Raw genomic sequence first — 13,049 nt, forward strand, 5'->3', positions numbered from 1 at the left:
AATCCCTGGGTTTGTTTTGGCAGGTAGACTCCTAAGTATTTTATACTGTCTACCCTAACTTTAAATGGGATTTCTCTTTCTATCTCTTGCTGTTGGACTTTGTTGCTAATATATAGGAATGCAGAAGATTTGTGTGGGTTTATTTTGTACCCTGCAACTTTGCCAAAGTTGTTTATTAATTCTAGTAATTTTTTACTTGAATCTCTGGGATTCTCTAGGTAAATCATCATATCATCTGCAAAGAGTGATAACTTAGTTTCTTCTTTGGCTATTTTAATTCCTTGGATATCTTTATCTTGTCTAATTGCTACAGGTAACATTTCTAGTACCATATTAAATAATAGTGGTGATAATGGACAACCTTGTTTCACCCCTGATCTTATTGGGAATGCATCTAGCTTATCCCCATTGCATATAATGCTTGCTGAAGGTTTTAGATAGATACTGCTTATTATTTTATGGAAAGTTCCCTTTATTCCTACATTCTCCAATGTTTTTGGTAGGAATGGATGTTGTATTTTGTCAAAAGCTTTTTCTGCATCTATTGAGATAATCATGTGGTTTTTGTTAGCTTTGTTGTTGATGTGATCGATAATGCTAATAGTTTTCCTAATATTGAACCAGCCCTGTAGTCCTGGTATGAATCCTACCTGATCATAATGTATTAATCTCGTGATAAGATGCTGTATTCGTTTTGCTAGAATCTTATTTAAAATTTTTGCATCTATATTCATTAGGGAAATTGGTCTATAATTTTCTTTCTCTGTTTTGTCTCTTCCTGGTTTGGGTATCAAAACCATATTTGTATCATAGAAAGAATTTGGGAGGACTCCTTCTTCCCCAATTTTCAAGAATAGTGTATGTAGTATTGGAATTAACTGTTCTTTAAATGTTTGATAGAATTCACTGGTGAATCCATCTGGCCCTGGAGATTTTTTCCTAGGGAGTTCATTGATGGCTTGTTCAATTTCTTTTTCTGAGATGGGGTTGTTTAAGTATTCAACTTCCTCTTCTGTTAATCTGGGCAATTTGTATTTTTTAAAATATTCATCCATCTCATTTAGATTATCGAATTTGTGGGCATAAAGTTGGGCAAAGTAGTTTCTAATTATTGTTTTAATTTCCTCCTCATTGGAGGTGAGTTCACCCCTTTCATTTTTAATATTAGTAATTTGGTTTTCTTCTTTCTTTTTTTTAATCAGATTGACCAAAGGTTTATCAATTTTATTAGTTTTTTCATAAAACCAACTATTGGTTTTATTTATTAATTCAATAGTTTTCTTAATTTCAATTTTATTAATCTCTCCTTTGGTTTTCAGTATTTCTAATTTGGTATTTACTTGGGGATTTTCAATTTGTTCTTTTTCTAGCTTTTTCAACTGCAAGCCTAAGTCATTGATCTCCTCTTTCTCTATTTTATTTATGTAAGCATTCAGAGATATAAAACTTCCCCTAATAACTGCTTTTGCAGTATCCCATAAGTTTTGGTATGTTGTCTCACTATTGTCATTCTCTCGAATGAAATTGTTGATTGTTTCTATGATTTCTTCTTTAACCCAACCCTTCTTTAGAATTAGATTATTTAGTTTCCAACTGATTTTTGGTTTCTCTTTCCATGGCCTTTTATTACATGTAATTTTTAATGCATTATGATCCGAAAAGGATGCATTGATTATCTCTACCTTTCTGCACTGGATTGTGAGATTTTTATGTCCTAATACATGGTCAGTTTTTGTAAATGTTCCATGTACCGCTGAGAAAAAAGTATATTCCTTTCTATTCCCATTTAATTTTCTCCAAAGATCTATCATATCTACCTTATCCAGAGTTTTATTTACCTCCTTAACCTCTTTCTTGTTTATTTTGAGGTTGGATTTATCGAGTTCAGAGAGGGGGAGGTTGAGGTCCCCCACTAGTATAGTTTTGCTATCAATTTCTTCCTTCAACTCCCCCAACCTCTCCTCTAAGAATCTGGATGCTATACCACTTGGAGCATACATGTTTAGTAATGATATTGCTTCATTGTCTATGGTGCCTTTTAGCAGGATATAGTTTCCGTCCTTATCCCTTTTGATTAGATCTATTTCTGCTTTTGCTTTGTCTGAGATTAGGATTGCTACTCCTGCCTTTCTTACATGAGCTGAAGCACAATATATTCTGCTCCATCCTTTGACCTTTATCCTATGTGTATCCCCCCGTTTCAAATGTGTTTCTTGTAAGCAGCATATTGTTGGATTATGGCTTTTAATCCATTCTGCTATCCGTCTCCGTTTTATGGGAGAGTTCATTCCATTCACATTCACAGTTATGATTACAATCTGTGTATTTCCCTCCAACCTCTTTCCCACCATTTGTGCTTTTAGCTCTCCTGTCTCCCTTCCCCTCCTCAATAGTATTCACTTTTCTCCCCCTCCTCCTGCAGCCTTCCCCTCCTTCTTTTGACCCCCCTCCCTTTTAGTTCCCTTTACTCTTATTGCTTCTTTCCTCCCTTTTAGCCACCCTCCCCTTTCTTCCCCCTTCCCCTCCTACTACCTATAGAGCTAGTTAGGCTTATCTACTTAAGATTATTGTTCCCTCCTTTGAACAAATCAGATGAGAGTACCTCTCAAACAATGCTCATCTCCCTCCCCTCCTTCCCTCTACTATAGTTTTGTACTTCTTCTTGTGATATAATTTGCCATTTTCTGCTTCCTCCTTTCCACACCTCCTATTACATTCCCTTCTCATACTTAAATCATATTTTTGACATGACATCATTTACTTTATGCCCGTTCCCTCTACATATATCCCTTTTATCATAATAGCTGCACAGTTCTCAAGATTAACAGGTATCATCTTCCCTTATAGGGAGGTAAACAGTTTGCCCTAATTGAGTAGCAAGTTTTTGTTTTTGTTTTTTCCCCTCTGTTTACCTTTTTATGATTCTCTGGAGACCTGCATTTGAAGATCAAATTGTCTATTGAGTTCTGGTGTTTTGGTCAGGAAGCTCTGGAAATCCCTTATTTCGTTGAATGACTTTCTCCTTGCCTGAAATGTTATGCTGAACTTTGCTGGGTAGTTGATCCTTGGTTGAAGTCCCAACTCCTTTGCCTTACGGAATATTGGGTTCCAATTCTTTCGATCTTTTAATGTAGAAGCTGCAAGGTCCTGTGTGATCCTGACTGTGTGTCCTTGATATTTGAATTGTTTCTTTCTGGCTGCTTGTAGTATTTTCTCCTTCACTTGATAGCTCTGGAATTTGGCAACTATATTTCTTGGGGTTTTGAGTTTGGGATCCCTTTCGGGAGGGGAACGGTGGATTCTTTCGATGACTATTTTGCCCTCTGAGTCTAGTAGTTCTGGACAGTTTTCCTTGATGATTTCCTGGAAGATATTGTCCAGACTCTTTTCTTCATCATGGGTTTCTGGCAGGCCAATAATTCTTAGATTTTCTCTCCTGGATCTATTTTCCAGGTCAGTTGTTTTTCCAATTAAATATTTTACATTTTCTTCTATCTTTTCATTCTTTAGATTTTGTTTGACTGATTCTTCTTGCCTCATTGAGTCATTAGTTTCTACTTGCCCAATTCTAATCTTCATCGTAGTGTTTTCTTCAGTTAGCTTTTCCATCTCCTTTTCCATCTGACCAATTTTTCCCTTTAGGGAGCTATTTTCTCCATTTAATTTTTGTACTTCTTTTTCCAATCGACCAATTTTCCCAGTTAGGTTTTGGGTTTCCTTTTCCATCTGATCAATTTTCCCAATTAGGTTTTGGGTTTCCTTTTCCATTTGATTAGCTCTTCCTTTTAGGGAATTATTCTCTCCAGTTAATTTTTGAACTTCCTTTTCCATTTCTTCAATTTTCTTTTTCAGGGTGATGTTCTCATCAGTGAATTCTTTTTTTATGGTTTTAAAATCATTGGCCAGTTTTTCTTTTATATCCTTCTTCAGACGTTCCAGGTAATCTAGTTGTGCTTGCGAGAAATTCATAGTCCCATCTGAGGTTTCAGATGGAAGTACAGTCTCAGCTCTAACCTCTTTGGTGTTTGTGTTTTGGTCCTTATCCCCATAGAAAGATTCTATGGTTTTTTCACTTTTCGTCTCCTTTTTCCGATTCATGATGTTGGCTGAGTGTTGTAGCTTTTGGTTCTTTCAGTCAGAAGGTACAGATCTTTAAGTTGAGCTGATGTGTGTCTGGGCTAAAAGCAGGCTTTTGTTTTTTGTTTCCCCAATCAACCCTGGGGTTAGCTTGTTAGGTGTGTGGGAGGTGTGGTGTGGTCTCAGGATATCTCCTCAGCTGACTTGAGGCAAAGGCAAGGTCAGGGGATGGTGATCCCAGCTTCCCTATTGTCTTCCCTTTTCCCCTGGAGGGCTGGGGCACGCCTAGAAGCTAATGCGTGTTCCCGCCCCTCCTGGGCCTCGTCTCCCGGCTCTGAGGCTTGCCTGGGTCTCAGTGAGAATTTTCTCTGCCCTGGGTCGTCTGTCCCTCCAGATCGCCTCCACCACAGTAGGAAGAATCCCCCTTTGCCACTTTTCCAGCCTCTGGTGTTATGAGACCGCCCGCCCCCTTCTGCTGTTCCCGCTGATCCAGGATTAATCTGGGGAAGAATTTTATGGTTCCCTCACGGTCATCAGGGGGGAGGAGAGAGCACTTACTGATTACTCTGCCATCCCAGTTCCTGGAAGTTCAAGTAGTGACCCACAGAAGTCCGTCTTCAGGCTGAAGATTTCAAGGGCTGCTGCGCTGATGTCTGGCACTCAGCGGCTCTCACCGGCTCGGCCTGGCTTATCTCCTGCTCCGCTGGTCTCGCCCGCCACTCTCGGGCTCCTCTGGTCCCCTCTGAACTTTACTTCCTACGTAAGAATGCTAATGTTTGCTTTTGACTTCACCACACAATCAATCATGCCAATAATTTGATTTGCCTATTTCAAGAAAATAAGAACCACAATAGCAGTTAGCGGCAACTTCTTTGTATCTTTTGGTTAAACTGATACCCAGGGTGCCAATAAAAATTTTGCTTTGATTTTCAGTACCGTTGGTCATGAGCAAAAGAGTGTCAATTGAGGTACTAACAATTCTATTGATATTTGTAAACAGTTTTTCAATCCTGGCATTCTTAGTACCTTTTACCCCCTCTCTCTTCACCCTCATGAAATCATCGTAGAATCACAGGATTAAACAGAATAATAGAATCTCAGGATTGAATATGACTTCAATAGCTTTCTAATCCAGACAGTCCTTGATCCTCTATCATCTTGATGGCATTCGCTCAATGTGACTCATTTCTCATTTGAAGATCAGAAGGTGCTACCGAGAACTCAGCACTATTCTTCCTTCTGTTTCATGGGATATGGTGGCCAAAGATTCATTACTTACTGACCAGGCTTCGGCAGGTCAGTCTCTCTGTAATTGACCAGGCTTCTCTTCTGGAAACAGACACAAGAGGGCTTGTGCCACCTTTCTAGCTTATTGGAAAGAAGCTGCTAAATCTTGCACTTCACCTGCAAAGAAGAATCCCTGGTTGCTTCAACGTGATGAAGAAGAGGGATGTGGAAATGAAACAGCACCTCTGTGGAAGTTTTTCACCATATTTAAAAATCAGGTATAGGATCTAATTATAACATTTTATTTGTGAGCAGTTAGGACATACCTTCATTGAGTTCCCTAGTTATATTTTCTTCCAACTCCTGTCACATCTGAAGTCAAATGCAAAGACAAGTCAGAACAGTGAGGTAAATGAGGAAAGGGGAAGTCAAGATGATACACAGAACTCAAAAAATCTTATAAAGAATGCAGACATCCAAAGAAATGACTAATAAAATTAAGACCTCAGTATATTTGATTTTAGACATTCCACAGAAAAGTTGTTGACGTAATAAATTAATATTATTATGAACACAATCATGAATTTCTGACGATTAAATACAAAGAGACATGTGAACATTTTTAGCACAGTAGTCATGTCTCAGGTTGGGAATACAATTTTCGTCTGTGTTAAGCAAATTGTGCCCTCTTTATTTCCATTGGATCAATATAACATTTTTCGTTAAAAAGAAAATCAATTTCATATTCTATGCTTAAAATACTTAATTTCAAACATTAAAATTGTCTTCATTAAGTTTCAGTATAAACAGAAAATGACCCGTAAGTGGTCCTTAACAGAAAAGAAAATTCCTGGAAATGATGAAATACAATACACTATCGCCAAGGAAGGGCAGAGAGTACTAAATGAAAGCCGCTCCTGCATTGTCTGTTACATTCGAATTATGTCTTTATCCAGGCAGACACTGATTTCATTTGAGTTTCAAAATATATGCTTTCTCCTTCTGCAGATTTTAGAAACCACGCTAAGATAAATTCTACTTCCATCTTTAACTTGTAAAGAAGGAAGGAAAGATTGTTTCCTCATTCATTACTTCAATTCTTAAAACCACTTCATAGATACAGAAAGAGAAGATGAAATGGGAAATCACTGTTGATAACGATTAAAATGGTATAGTTTCCCTTTCAGGAGACAAATGCAATAGATTGAATAGTATAGATAGATATGAGGTCAATCTTACAACATACACATACACCATTATTTGGACATTTTGTTTGTATTGAGTGTGACCTGGGGTGGAGTATGCCGACTTCTCATGTACTGTAATTTTGTGCCTCCACTCTTAAGGCCACTCTCGTAATTAGTTTTTGCGTTCTGTATTCTGCAAATGTGAAGTTCAAGATGGGTTTGTGGGAATTATTTCGTGTTTACCTAAGTAATGATAATGTTTGTTGCCTACGTAAGGGTCAAGGATGCCCTTCGGGCTGAACGTAAGGTTAATGTAAGGTTAATGGTTCATGGGGGAAGAATTCAAGACCTCCCCATCCATTAATGGGCGTCAGACATGTTTTGCTAATTTCTAACGAGGCACAGAGTCACAATAGTCTTGCCCTTCAGCCCTGAAAAGAGTATCTACGCTCTGAGGTGAGGGTTTATTTTGGGTTTTAGTATTTGGACTCTTAATAATCACTCTGAAGTCAGGAGTGTCCATACTCTGACTACTTCTTAAAGAGGCCTATTCAATGAATGAGCATTGAGTCCCCCTAATGGAATACCTGTATAGCCATTGGCCTAAAAGTGCCAAGGTCTCCCATTGCATCTGTGGTCATCTCCAGGCTTCCTGAGGAATATCACTTCACTAGATGCAGATGGCTCTGTGGACGAAGTGATTCTATTGACGTTGCACAGCCCTCCCTCACTCAGAACAAATTCAAGTGTCATCAATTCTTTGATGGGAAGGTGTTCTTCGGGGATGAAGAACAAACACATGTACGTGTCCATGGAGAAAAATATTTATAGCAGCTCTCTTTGTGGTGGCCCAAAACTGGAAATCAAGGCGATGACCATCAATTGGGGAACAGCTGAATAAACTGTGGTATTTAACTGTAACGGAATGTGAATATACTATAAGAAATGATAAAGAGGAAGACTTTGAGAGACCTGGAAAAACTTGTATGAAATGATGCTGAGTGAAAGGAGCAGAACCAGAAATCCTTTTCGCACAGCACCAACCACAGTGTGTGAGAAATGTTTCTAGTAGACGTAGTCCTTCATTGCAATGCAAGGACTTAAAAAATTCAGAATGGTCTCTTAAGGTAAAACGCCTTTCACATGCAGACAAAGAACTACGAAATTGGATCACAGAATGAAGGAGAATATTTTCTTTTGTATTATGTTTTCTTTTGTTTGATGATTTCTCCCATTCGTTTTAATTCTTCTAAGGAGCACGAATAAGATGAAAATGAATTGAGTACGAATGTATGTATAGACCCCATATGAAATTGTATGTTTTCTCATGGAGGGCGGGTGCAGAGAGGAGGACGGAGAGGAAGGGATGAGAAAAAAATCTAAGATATATGGAAGTGATTGTAGAACACTGGAAACACATAAAATAATAATTAAAAAAGAAAAACATGTTATTCCATCTTCTATCTCCAAGATATTCCAAAGACTTTCTCCCATGCCAGGCATATAATCCCACCTTCCCTGCGTCTTTCAGAATTCCCAGTATCTTTTGAAAGCTCAGTTCAAGTGCGTCCAAGTCCTATTTTCATTACGAGTTGATATGCCGACCATGCAAATCAAATGAGTTTGTAGGTAGTGTGTATATGCTTCGTAATTACTTAGATAAAAGCGTAAATGGCTTTTAGTCCTTTTCAGTGGCATCCCTCCTTCCACGCAGTGGAGATGGTATTGAGACAATCATAGTTTAAGTCATTTTATGAATATTAGCTTAACCGTTGGTAATTTCAGTGTACGATGACTGAGAAATTGCTCTGTTATTGCAAAAAATCCTTAACACCCTTAATGAAGTCACCACAATAAGGGAGAAGACAAAATAAAATTCTAGTGAAACTGAAAGATAGCTTAGAGGGATCGATCATTGTTGGTTTCACTACGTGCTCCAAAGCAACAAGATCCATCTTTCCATATAATTGGCCATCACATACAGCAATGATTACGACAAGTCTTTATAAAAAGACCACCATGAAGATAATTGTTACCTCCATGCCAATAATGTGTTGAATAGAGCAAAGAAGAGACCTTCTGTGAGAAATAAAGAGGTATTTATTCAAATCATAACTTCTTTTGATGTTTAGTGACTTCAGAAGAAAGATGGAAGAAAAGGGGACTCTAGAAGGTATGCTGAAAAACATAACTCACGTTTGAGAAATGAAAGAGAACAAAGGCTTTTACGATGATTTAGAATATTTCTCTGTCTGCATGTCTCTTCTGATGATTTTTTTCCAGAAGAATTTGAAGGTAACTACCCAAAGCAAAACAAAACCACACACAAAGAAGAAATGAAATTGGTTATTATGAGAAAAGAAAAGATTGGTTCCTGGAAATGACATCAGAATCAGCTAACTACAGTCTGAATATAGACTAGTTTGTTTTTTTTTTTAATGGCAAAAATAAACTTCTATTCATAAGGGAATTATATGGTGATATAGATGCCCCAGCATCTATGGTGGTCCAAGCCATGAACAGAGAGCAAGTAAGACCATTGAGTAATATTGAGTACACCCATTTTCATAGATATAGTTGCAGAGAACAGAAGGGTGAAACAAATTGTTGATTAAGGAGCTGCAGAAGTAAGAACACATGTATAGATCTTACGCCACACGATTCAATGAAATAAAATGAAGTGAAGGTGAGCTGATTGGCAAAGGGAAGGAGTAATTATAATTCCTATCTATGTACAAGTGAAACAAAGTGGTCAACTGTGGCTTAATAAGGAGACTTTCTCATGAAAAGTTTTCCTAAAAATTGCAAAACTATCTGTTTTCAAAGTGAACGTTTTAATTAAAACTTCACAATGAAGACATGTTTATTAACTTTTATTCATGTTTCCTTATCATAACTAAATCACTCAGATTACAAGCCTTTGACCCAAAATGCTTAATCATTTCATCTTCCCTGAGTGATTAACACATTCAATACATATATTTTTAAGGCATTTTAGTAGTGTATTTAAAAAAAATGAAACATTTGCTGTATTGAATGTTGACTGCATTACATTTATCATGTTGGCTCTGGGAGGTCCTTAGAATTAGGCACGTTTTATAAAGGGAGAGAAAGATGCCATAGATATGCAATACCTTTTAAGTTTCTAATCTTAGTTGAAGAAAATACGCATACAAATAGAAACTAATAACTAAATTAGGATGTAATTCTTTATATTATATGTGATGACTTTGCCAAAGATTTCTCTACAGTATTGAATAAAAAAGATGTGTTCATATGGGTATGGCTTTTTGTGTTTATATAGATGTTGAAGACGTTCTAAAAAAAAGCAGAAGGATCACAGAAAGACTGTGTTTTAAGTGTTAAGATGCCAGTACCATGGGAAAACAATCAGAGGAGATAAAACTCATGTCTAAGAACTGGTTAATGAGGAAACAGAATTCATTTTAAAGAATATGAGCTGCACTAGTCACGGGTACATAAAATGTGTTCATTTATGTATGGCTACAACTGAGGACGTAACAGATGGCATAGGATAGTTGATCCATAAAAACATAAGTACATTTGCCTGCATAAAATTTAAGTATCTGGCAATTGTTCTTCCAGTAGAGGTGTTACCTCCGCAAATTTGCATGGAGTGTTTCTTGTGTTAAGAAGAACACCACGGGATTAATCCCATCCACTGTAATCTCCAATTGTAGTGATCTCTCCCTTTTATAAATACTTATGTGTATATCATTCCCTCAATAGTTGTTTATGTGTTATCTTATATTAAAAATGAAATTCCTCTATTTTGCATTGGCTTCCTATTGAGGCTACAGATTCTTCAAGGAGAAAGGGCATGTCTTACACAAAGCCTTTGCAACCTATTGAGGACCTACTATAGTGCAATTAGCATAATTAACATGCACTAGTTGATGATGTAAGTTTTGAACAAGGAAGAAGCTGTAATTTGACTGAAAGCTGACATACTGAAAACTTGCATGCTCTGGGACATTAGACGAAAAAGGGTGCCAGTTTTCCCTGATCACAAATAAAATGAGGCAATTTGTACTGACAAAGATGGACTATAACTTATTGCTTCCTTGCTTTACCTTCGAGGGCTCGGTCCACACCTAGTTTTTGACTGCAGCCTGAAGCCAAAAGCTTTGGAAGGTTAATATTTCCATCAATGTGCTCCTAAAAGAAGGAGGGAAATGAAGACAATGAGTGATAGGGGAGTTAAATGGAAAACAAAACTTATTTCTTTGCTATACTGATTTCTGAAACTTAGAAAAATTTCTGAAACATGAAAATGCAAAAGAAAAAAGTTTCCATAGGAATGAGACTGGCCCTCACAATAATTTCTTAGTTAAGACAAGTAAACTGAAATGAACCAGGTGAAGAGAACACTTTTTTAAAATTAGGAAGTGCTTATGAAAATGTGGGAGGCCGTGATTAGTTTTACATAATTGGGAATGGTCAGTCACTATGTTTTTGGAGCAGAGACAGTAGCATTTATTAAGTGTCTAATATATGCCTAAAATAAAGGCCACAAAGCTAAGAGATTTACAATTATTATCTCTTTTGATTCTTACACCAATCCTGGGAAACAGCTGTTGTTATTATCCCCCAAATGAGAAAGATTAAATGACTTGTATCACACAGATAGCATCTGAGGCAACATTTGATATCAGATCTTTCTAACCCCAGGCTCAACTTTCTATCCATAATTCCTTCAAAGTACCTCTAAGTGGAAAAGAATCTCATCCTCAAAAATTCTGTTTTTGACCACATTGGCTTAAATTTCACTTACTTTATCACGTATGATGGGTACTAGGTTGAAAATATGTTTTGAAGAACATCGCTATTATCCACTTCCATACTTTTTTGGTTGGCATAATGATGAATAGCATACATAATTACATACAAATATGGGAAAGCAACCGAGAATGGAGAAATCTACTTGATGGTAATAAAGTGAACTCTTTAGGAAAATTTGACTGCAATGTTATTCTACGCTTAACTTTGCCTTCATTGTAACAATTTCCAAAAATAATAATAGTAACAATACAATAATTATATATGGAATATGTATTTTGCCATTGAGGGCTCTGGGAAATTGAAAATTTGTTTAAAAAAATCAGACTAGAAAAACTCAAAGTGCTTTAGTCCAAATGTCACCTTGCAACAATTTTAATTTTAGCTTAACTTTCAACTCATGGCAAAATCCACAAATAAATCTTTCGTTTTCTTCTTCTTGTTCTTATTCTTCTACTGCTAGTACTACTGCTAATACTCGTACTCCTGCTACTAGAATTACTGCTACCACTACTATCACAACTACTCGTACTACTTTTACTACTACAATAATAAAATTACTTCTACTGCTAACATGCTGTGAAAAGGAATTCTTTCAAAAATGACAAAGTATAAGTAATCCCTGTCTTGTAGGAACATTTTTCTAGTTGAGTTACAAAGACTTAGAAAAAAGAAATGATAGTTTGATAACAGATGTGAACACCATAATGAATATACACTTAAATCCTAAATTATGTGCTATCTGATGACACGTGGAATTCAGGAGATTAAGAAGTCAAGACAGGTGAAAAGTCCAAAAAGGAGCCTGGGAAAACATTCAGTCAAAAGTCTCTTGAAGTTGAAGAGTAGAGTAGGAGGAGTTGTTGTAGTAGTGGTAGAGGTAGTAGTGGTAGTAGTAGTAGCAGCAACAGTAGTACTATTAGTACTAGTAGTAGGGGTAGCATTGGCAGTAGCATTAGTATTAGTAGTAGTAGTTTTCAGAACGTTTATAATATTGGTGAAAAAAGAGAAACATCATACTGAATATACTTTTCATTAATCAGGGACAAATTATTAATTGCGTAATTTGATTTTAGTTTTATTTTTTTCCTTCTGTAGTTTTTTCTGATCTTCATTATCAATTCGATAAAATGATGTGACTTGCTGTGAAACTACTGTCTGCAATTGATATTTGAGGGAAAGACGAAATTTTGTTGCAGGTATCTGACTTTAGCCTGATAGAAATATGTCCAAATAATTTCTATTACTGATTTCGTAAAACAAGATTAGCTTCCAGAGTCTGCAATTTTGGACACTGTGCAAGAATAAGTGCCAAAGCAATAAAAAAAAATGGAGATAAATGAAAAAATTCTAGGGAAGCACAATTAAAAAATAAGATCAGTAACACCCAAAAGTTAATGCTACATGCATAAACATAATCATTTTGAACAGAATTACTGTCCTCAATTTTACAGAAAAGTGGTGGTTCGTGTTTGGAATTTCACTAAAAATATGATACAATCTTTAGTGTTTCAAAAGTTAGTTCAGAGCAGTCTGAGTTGCAACTACTCGGATTGTTCAGCATGTTTACATTCTTGTAAAACATGTAATGGTAATATGCTCTAGTATCTCAAAAGAGATGTCTGATTTGAATTGTGATATTATTCCTAGCATGACATTGTAGAATTTTTCTTAAGTTTTAGCACTTCAAATAATTTATTCCATTACAGTATTAAAATGGAACATTAGGAATATTGTTAGAACAATAAATTTATCAGT

The sequence above is a fragment of the Notamacropus eugenii genome, chromosome 2 (assembly GCF_028372415.1).
Source record: "Notamacropus eugenii isolate mMacEug1 chromosome 2, mMacEug1.pri_v2, whole genome shotgun sequence".
NCBI classification, from domain to species: Eukaryota; Metazoa; Chordata; class Mammalia; order Diprotodontia; family Macropodidae; genus Notamacropus; species Notamacropus eugenii.